Raw genomic sequence first — 9187 nt, forward strand, 5'->3', positions numbered from 1 at the left:
CGCCCTAAATCTCGTCAGCGACAATAGGCGAGAGCGGTCCATGAGGCGTCTATCCTTATATTATGTCTATGGTTACACCTGTCTATGTTACACCTTACATTATTATTGAACATCAGGATGCTTACAAAGGTAATATTACGTACTCCAGACTCCACCTAGTGGTCTGGAGGACTTCTGTTTTGTTTAGGAAGTTTGCAGCTTTTCAGATTTGCTGATTTTGCTCATTGTAGCATTTCCTCTGCTGCTTATATTTCCTGTGATTACAGTGTTGTGTTTAATTGTAGGTTTTTGCTTCTGTTTTCTTTATGGTGATCATTTTGGTTTGCAGCATTTTTCTGTTGCACTTGTGTTTTGGAGTTTGCATCATTCATGCGTTTGCAGCGCTGTTTGCTGTGCTCCACTGGACCTTCAGTTTCTGTCCCTTCATGACCACACTTCACCATTCTTCTAACGCCTACTGATGCACCGTGTGACAAAACTCAGCTGATTTCATGAATATTAAAGCTACACTATGAACTTTTATTAAAAATATATTTTTACATACTGGTTGAAACTGCCTCCATGTCCTGACAGAATGTTATGACAGATAATCTGTGAAGAAATGGAGCTCTTCTGTTTCCTCTTAAAGCATCTTTAGGTAACAATCATTTTAAGATGAATTCCTTAAGAAGAAACAGGAAACAGGAAGTCCACTGGGACTCCTGTCGCCTAAAGTTGAAAGTATTTTAGGGTTTTAGTTGGAAAAATCCAAACTTTGTGCAAGTAGGCCACCAAAATGTAACTTAAATGATCCGTTTGGTTGGTTCTGACTCCAGAAATGATCCGATCGAAAGATGAGGTCTTATTTTTAAAATGCAGTAGACTTCAGTCGCCGCGTTGTGATGCTGACATTTAATAGATCCAATGTTAGTGTTTCTTCTTTCCAGCGACAACAGCTGAGTGCTCCAACTCTTTGGCCCTTGGCTGCACCTTCGGTCCCACAGGTCCTGCTCCACACAAATTTATTCCCTCACTGCTTGGCCTCCCGACTCTTTTCCTTCATTTATTTTTTATTTCTTGCAGAAAAAGTAAAAACATTGCAAAGTCGCTGGGAAGCAAGGTCAAAAGTTTCTTTAAATCACATCACTGCCCCTGGGAATACTTTGGAAAAAGAAAACAGTCTTCAAGGAGAGGTCGCGCTGAACAACAGTCAGTGAACAAACACAAATCCTCCTGAAGAAACGGGTTTCGGGCGTTGCACCGGTTCTTTTGGTGTTTTAATATCTGAACAATTTCACACTTAATTTTTAGTTCTGGAATCAGCAATCATGTAAGGAAATGCCAGCTTTCAGAACCTTTTGTTGATGAGAACAGAGAAAGAACTCAGTAGGTTTATGGTGATGATGTTTAAAATATTGAGGGACTTAATTAAAATTTAAGGATTTGTAATTAATTAGGTTAATTAGTTTTTCTGCTGTGGAAAAAAATCCATGTTTTCCACTTGAAAAACAGCAAATTATGTTTAGATATTAAACTACAGCCATGCGCTACAGATAGGTTTAAAATAAAGGTTGGTTCCTACGTTAGTAATCTGTGGGATGCTAAAAACTTCTGGGATAGATTTATCCAGAATCGGTCTCTAACCTGGGAGTAATAAAGCACCAAAATGTTTCCTTAGCTTCATGAATGTGAACCTGGGGATGTTTCTGAAATGCCGGACCGGCGCTCTTGTGCACACAGGTTCTCCTCTGTGAGCCGATAAACGCTTCAGCTCATTAAATCCACTCATTTACTCAAACGACTTGACTTCTTGTTCCTCTGCGACTCTTTGATGAGACGGTGTTTTCTTCCTGTACTGCTGCAGATGCTTTATTTGCTATTCATCATCGTCCAGCAATGAGGAAACTTTTTTTTGAATGGCTGCCAGCATCGCACCATCTGTCTGCACCTGCCCAAGAACCAGGGAAGGGTCTGCATGTTGGAAACGAGAACAATGCAGAGTCAGAGCTTCAGATTACAACAAGGACTCACATAAACCAAGCAGCTGTCCGCTGGTTTCATAAATGTCATCTTGATCTGAGCCACAAGTGTCGTCAAATGTGTGTCTGATGAGTGAGAATTTACCTGGATACATATTTGTGTGAGCAGCTGCTGTAAGCCACAGACGTTTGTGCCCTGCTGAGCATCTGCCTCTGCAAATTTATTACCCAAAGGGGAGGCCAGACCCTGATCCACATGCAAACCGCAGCTGCTGCTTTGATTAAAAGCTGAATGCAGGTTTACTGGGTTTTTTTCTCCCTTACGAACTTCGACCTGAACAGGATGGACAGCAGTGGAGGAAATGACCACAATGTTCCCATCTCTGAGCCAAATTTAAATTACAGCTCCTGATTTTAAAGATAATGTTTAAATTTAAAGTCACATGTGGTGAACCTCTAGGTTCAGTCCTAGGACACTTCTTATTCAACATCCATACGGTCCCAGGTTATAACAGGAAGTAGATTAGTTACCATAACTATGCAGATGATACACAGATCTACATTAACATATCACCAGGTGACTCTGAACCAGAAGAGTCTTTACTCAGATAAAAGTAGCACTACTTCAACATGTATTTACTCAAGCAAAAGTAAAGAGTATCCATCCAAGAAATTACTCAAGTAAGAGTGAAAAAGTATTTTGTAAAAAGTTTACTCAGTACTGAGTAACTGTTCAAATTATTAATCATTTAATATTTAAAAATGACATCACCAGACGAACCAAAATGTAAATTTAAGTGGAGATTTTGGTATTTTAAGGATGAAAATTACAATAATATGTATAAGTATCAAAAAATAACGAAAAGGCGAAAGAAAATCTTCCCAAATCAGTTTCTGTCATTCAAGAAACTGAAGAAACTTTAACAGAAGCTGCAGCTGTGAATCTGAGTCTGGTGAGTTTTTGGTTGAAACATGTTTGTTTTTCATTCAGTGGGAAGAAAATCAAGAAATTTTACTCAAGTAAGACTAGAAATACTTCATAATGAAATTATTTCCTGACTGCTATGAATCCATCACATGCTTAGAAAACTAAGACATTTTTTCTTGTTATAATCTGAATAATCTGCAAGTGGAACTAGAAGTTTTTCACCATTATTAAGGAATTATTGATTTAAAACAAGCTTGCTGGTAAGTTAGTTTTGTCTTACTTCAAGTTTACTAAAATATTTGCACTAGAAAATAGACAAAAATAGTTGGTAGGATTCTGTGTTTTTGCAGTGTATCGATATCAGTGCATGCAGTAGGCCGATTCAAATGGGTGTTTGGGTCCAACATTTGGTGCAAGTTATATTTCATGTGTCCTGGATTCACATCCTGCATGTGGATAATGTATTTGGGCTCAATGCTCACCCATATTTACTGGCTGAGATGAGAAAGACAAAAAATGAGAGGAAATTGTTGATCAATATTCAGCAAAATCATTGTAAATATGTTCCAGATATTGGGCACATCTAGAAAAATGTTTAATTTCAAACTGCTTTAACAAACACAGTTCCCCCACAAATCAAAGTTTTTCCCAACAAGCAGAAGGAAAGTCTCATTAGAAAAAGAGTCTTAGCTAAAATCTTCTACACCCAATTACCTCAGGTGGATCCGGCGGAAACAAGGACTGACCTTTGTCTTTGTGACATTTCTGGAATCCAGCATCATCGACTCGAGAGCTTCAGTCTTCAGCTTCTCTTGATCAAACTACTGGGATTAAATAAAGCACAAAAGAAAAAACAAAGTTATTTAACTTCAGCAGTTTCTCAACAGGATGAAGATGACTTTTCATTTTGTGGCGTCGACGGAGCCGTGTTGATATAAATTGTTATGGTCTGCAGGATGAGACAGTGAACGGACAGGCAGAAAGTTTTACTCCTGACAAACAGGGATGAACAAACAACAAAATTGATCCAGTTTAATTTCAGGAATGAAAAATATCTTGAGATAAATTGGTGCAGCCATGAGGGGAGAAAGCGAACGCAAGAGTGAAAAAGCTCATAGCTAAACTAGCAGGCCATAAAAGTGACTCAGAGCTCTCATGAAAAACACATTTTTCTGTCGCTTTATGCTTTGCGGTAAATAAGAGACGCAAAAGGGGAGAGAAGAAATGGCCTTTTTATCAGCTGAAAACGAGTCGCTCTCTCTGCACCAAAGACTCATTTCAGTTTTATGTCTTCACACTGTAAACTTTCCCAGAAGCATCGATGGAGGATCAATGGCTCCTCCAAGACGAAAAGTCAGAGAACGATTCATGAACAAGCTCTAAGTTCTTTCAAATTTAAAATCTGACTGACAAATGTTGCTGAATGATAAATTGTACCAAATATTATTGCAATATAATAATGTTTTTATTTCCAAGTAATATGATGGTAGTAATATAATAAAGCAAGAACATTTAATGAACATTTAACACTTGCAAACATTTTAAATATCAAAAATAAAGAAACAAAACAACAGAAACAACAAATAAAATGAATTACAAACAAAATGTAAACAAAATTGTCCTTAAAAAAGAGAGAGAGCTAGTTGAGACCAAAACACCAGGCTGGAGATTTTTATCATCCAGTTTTACGTAGAAAGATGAAAACTATAAATCATGCAAATGGAAATTATTCACTTTGTTTTAATTTATCATGTGATTAGTTGATGTATTGCTCTTTGAGATAGGTCTGCCCAAATGTGGTGGATTCTGAAGCTTTAAATCCGCTCCTTGTGAATTTCCATGTTACTTCTGCTCCTTTTTCTATCACACTTTTTCCTTCCACTAAGTTTTCCAGCATTAATATGCATGAATACAGCCAGCTTCTTCAGCAGTGACCTTTCATGGCTTCTCTCCCAGGATCCAACTCCACCAGGATGAAACATCGTCCTGCAGGTCAAATCTTTGGAAGCGCGATTAAACAGACGTGAAAACTAATAACGACTACAATCAGTTTTAATTGAAGGACTTTTTATGTAAGACAAATTCCCACTGTGCAGTCCGGCCTCTGGGTTCACAAACAGCTCCTTCCTTATGGCTCAAACAATCTTCTTCCTCCTACACAATTAGCAGCAGGCCTCCCAGTAGAGAGCAGGCAGGACGGAGCTGCCGTCGGTCCGCTCTCCGCTCCGTCCGCCTCGCTCCGTCTTTCCTCCCAAAGCACCAGGCGCCGTTTCACTCCGACTGTAAGGAAACCAAAGGAGCTGCAGAGTCGCTCTGGCCAGAAACAAATCCCAAAACGTATGAAGAAGGGGGAAAAACAAGTTGGATTGTTATTTAGACGGACTCTTGCATCAGTTGCTGTTTGATCTGCAGGAAGCGTCATCAAATCAAAAACACATTTTCTGCGCAAACAGCAGTTCTCTCTTCCAGTGTGGCTTCAGGGTCTGGGGAATGATTTTATTGTTTAGTTTCTATAAAAACTTCATCACATCAGATTCAACAGTTACAGATTTCAGGGATGTCTCTGTGTTCAGTAACTATTGCATTTTAACAGCATGTGGTAACAAGCAATCAGTTAATTAAATTAAAATCATTTGGACAACAATCGTTAAAGACTAACTGAGAAAAACTTCATTCATTGAAACGGTACGAAGTAGCTAGTTTGCACTTCCTGCCACTTTAGCCTCTTTTCCCTGTCAGTGCTGAATAACAAACGGTATTTTGGTTATCAAGTCTTATTAATCCATTTTAATTATTATTACAATGTTTTCCAGTTCCAGTGCTAAATGTTTTTATAAATTTAAGGATTTTATTTTAACTTTAATTGGGTGTCCTGTCTTTAATAAGTCATTATCATTATTAAATTAGTTAAAAATCGTCTCAAAATAGCAATATTATTGCTTATCGTAATAATTTCTGGGACATTTAATAGTCCAGGTAAAGTTTTTTCATTTTTTCAGCTGCAGACTCCAGGTTCATCGTCAGGTTCATTTCTGAGCTGAAAGATGCCGCTTGACGACATATTTCAGTCTCCAGCTGTAATCTTTTCTTCCCCAACAGCAACCGACGCAAATATCCCATAATTACTGCACTGACTGCGGTCCAAACGTACATTCATGTCATTAGGGTTGATGCAGCTGATAATAACTTGGACGTAATGAATCCCACTTAGCATCACAGGCTAATTTCAGGCTGAGCTCCTGTGCAGTTTGTTGGTTCCACTAGTTCTGGTTTCTTAAAGTTTTTCTCATCTCTGCTGGGTTTCCCTCGCTGCCCTGAAGCTAAAAGGTAAACGGTAAAGTAGTTAGTGTTATTTCCAAACGACTCTGGTCACTTAGAGCTGTAACAAGCAGCACTAACGACCTCTGTCCTCCGGTGGATTTACAGTGTGGCCATCAGATTGGGAGGCTGATGACCTGGATTAATATTCTGCTCACAGTCGGAGGGAGACAAACAGGCTGTAATATCAGAGAGGAAGTGAAATTACACCGAGTTCTACAGCAGAGACCGGACGACACGCTGCCTGCAGTGAATCACATCTGCTTTTAGCTATTTTTTTTTTATCACTTATATGGATTCAAGGAAAACTAACCTGGGTTATTTTTTGCTTCAGATACGGATTGAAAGATTTTGTTGTCTTTTTATCTAGGAGGAAGATTATGGTGCATATTAAGCAGCTTTTACAGCAAGTTATATCTTTTCTGTATTTCTGTTAAATTGCTGTGAATTATAAACCTCTGTCAGCCAATCAGGTTACTTCAAAACAACCACAACTTCCTGTTAGGAATCAAGGAGGTTCATTTGTGTGGATGGATATTTTAAGGAGCACAAAGTTATAAAAATATGAGATGATATTGATGGGAATCCTGTCAATGCAAGGATATATTGGTGCAATATTTGTTATGATGCACAAAAGCAAAGAAATTCTGTTTTCTTATGCACAAATACAGAGTTTTGTCAAATTTCCACCTGGGTTGCAGTTTCTATACATAATTCTCATTGGATGAAAAGCCAAAATGCATAAAAATGTATTCGTTTTCCCAGATATCCGGCGGCTGCATGTGGATTATCCTCTGGTTCAGTGTTTCCACATTTCTCTCCCAACCATCCAACCTTTCAGCGCAGCTTCTTGCTTTCATGGCTTCATCCAGGATCCATCCTAACCGAACGGAGCGGATCCAGAGGACGTCCAGCATCCAGCGCTCACTGCCCACAAACAGAAAAACACCATGCCAGGACGCATTAGCAGAGATTTAAGCATCAAACTCTCTCACAGGAATGACAACAGCGCTGCTCGTCTACGATAGAAACGACAGGAGAGTAAATCTAAGGACGGATCCAGAGGCAGGACAGACACTCAAGGGGAGGGATGTTGTGTCATGTCTCTGTAAATACCAGCAATAAACACATCTACTGGTCCTTGGGAAGCTTGCAGACGATTACTGGAACGGCCGGGGCATCACTGTTAATCACAGGGACAAACGAGAGGCCCGGTCGGCGTGGAGAGCTGAATGGACGCGATATTAAAGTGATATTTCTCTTTTCCTGAGGTTTTATTTTGTCTTCCAAGCAGCATTTCCCTGCTGGTGATGGAGTTTGTGTCGTCTTCTCATTAGATCCGTCACAATAACACATTTTACTGGACAATAAATTGTCCCAGACGTTATTGTGATAAATGATAATGTTGCTTTAATATCATTTTCAAGTTGCAAGAACACATTTTTCAAAGATCAATACACTTTAAATTCTAATTAATATTTAAAAATGGAACTGAAAGACATTTTAAATATCCAAAATAAAATGAATTATGAAGTCCGGAAACAAAACTGTCCAGTTGAGACCGAAGCACCAGACTGAAGACTTTTATCATCCAGCTTTTGGTAGAAAAAGAGAGAATAGAAGAAAAATAATACAAATGGAAATTATTGAGCTCGTTTTCATTTCTCATACAATTAACTGATTTATTGCTTTTTGCAACAGGCCTACTTATTGATTAAAACAAAGCTTGGTTGAAAGAAAACTTCTTGGTTTGACTTCATGAAACCAAAAATCAGCTCATTGTTAGGATTTATGGTGACATGTTTCCTCCAAACAGGAAGTGAGTGAAAACATCAACATTTAATAAACGAGTCGTAAAAAAAGCCATAAAGTTCATCAAAACCTCGCCGGGTTTGTCCATCACAGCCGGTCCGCCTGACCGGCCGGGCGGCAGCGGAGCCGGAGGCCAAGGCCGGCAGTAATGGAGCGCAGCCATGGAGAGATGACACCGGGCCGGGATAAAAACAAGGCACCTGGAGACTAATTAAAAACGACATCTAAAGCCTGTTATCAATTTGGACTCCGGCAGGACTGACCTCGACCAAGGACAAGGCGGCGAAGACGGAAGAAAGGAGGAAATTAATGACGGATCTGTGAAACGAGGACTTAACCGAGGAAACCAGAGGAGCAGATGTTCAACAGGGGCCGACTTCAGCTGCTGGAGGATAAATCGCTTCATTAGACGGAAACGTGAAAAGCTCTGCATGATTCCAGTTTTATCCAAAATAAAACCCAGAAAAGCATGTTTATTCTTTTACTCTTGTAATGCCATGTTTGTGTTTTTCCAGCCCTGTAGGAGAAGAAAAGGCCATTTAATTGAGAACTGACATTCATGGAGATGAGTTTTAGTAAAAGTAAAAATATTTTTTTAAGGTGTGTCGTTTAAACTCAGGTCTGTTTTTCAGCTCCATTCTGTAAATACAGTATTTACAGCATCAGCGACTCTGGGTAGGATTTAAAGTCACAGCATGTGGAGCTGAGAATGTGATGATTACATATTTAAATTATTCAGAAATATTTAGATTAAAACCTCTTCCATGAGCTCAGCCTCATACATTCACAGTTTAAACAAAACTTCTGCTACAGGACTACCTGCTTCCTTGTTTTTGTCAAAATGTTGAGGAATAAAGAAAATGACACAACATTAGAAATAAAGTCAATATTGTAAAACGTCAAAATGTTGGAAAAACGTCACGATTTTGGGAATCACCATGACAACAGGTGCTTTTGTTTATGCCTTATCTCATCAAGCTGCCTTGTAGATTTGTCCATTTTCAGCTTGAATTTTTTATTTATTTACAATCAGAGGAAGAAGCTGCTGGAATCACAAAGAGGAAACTCAAAAACACGATGGGCCGCGTTTTTACAACCTAGTCAGGAACCAACCAACCGTCCGTCCGTCCGTCCATCCATCAGTCCATCCATCCATCCATCCATCCATCCA

The 9187-nt window shown here is 39.1% G+C and overlaps 1 long non-coding RNA gene across 1 annotated transcript in view; it reads right to left on the minus strand.

Moving 5' to 3' along the window:
• Positions 1 to 551, minus strand: part of LOC107837730 (uncharacterized) — a 15461-nt gene extending 14910 nt beyond the window's left edge. The window contains exon 1 of the long non-coding RNA XR_001663779.1: positions 94 to 551. This is a non-coding gene — a long non-coding RNA (uncharacterized LOC107837730). The remainder of the gene's footprint in view (positions 1 to 93) is intronic.
• Between the last annotated feature and the right edge of the window lie 8636 nt (positions 552 to 9187).

This window comes from Poecilia formosa, unplaced genomic scaffold, assembly GCF_000485575.1.
Source record: "Poecilia formosa unplaced genomic scaffold, Poecilia_formosa-5.1.2 Scaffold170, whole genome shotgun sequence".
In the NCBI taxonomy this organism is placed as follows: domain Eukaryota; kingdom Metazoa; phylum Chordata; class Actinopteri; order Cyprinodontiformes; family Poeciliidae; genus Poecilia; species Poecilia formosa.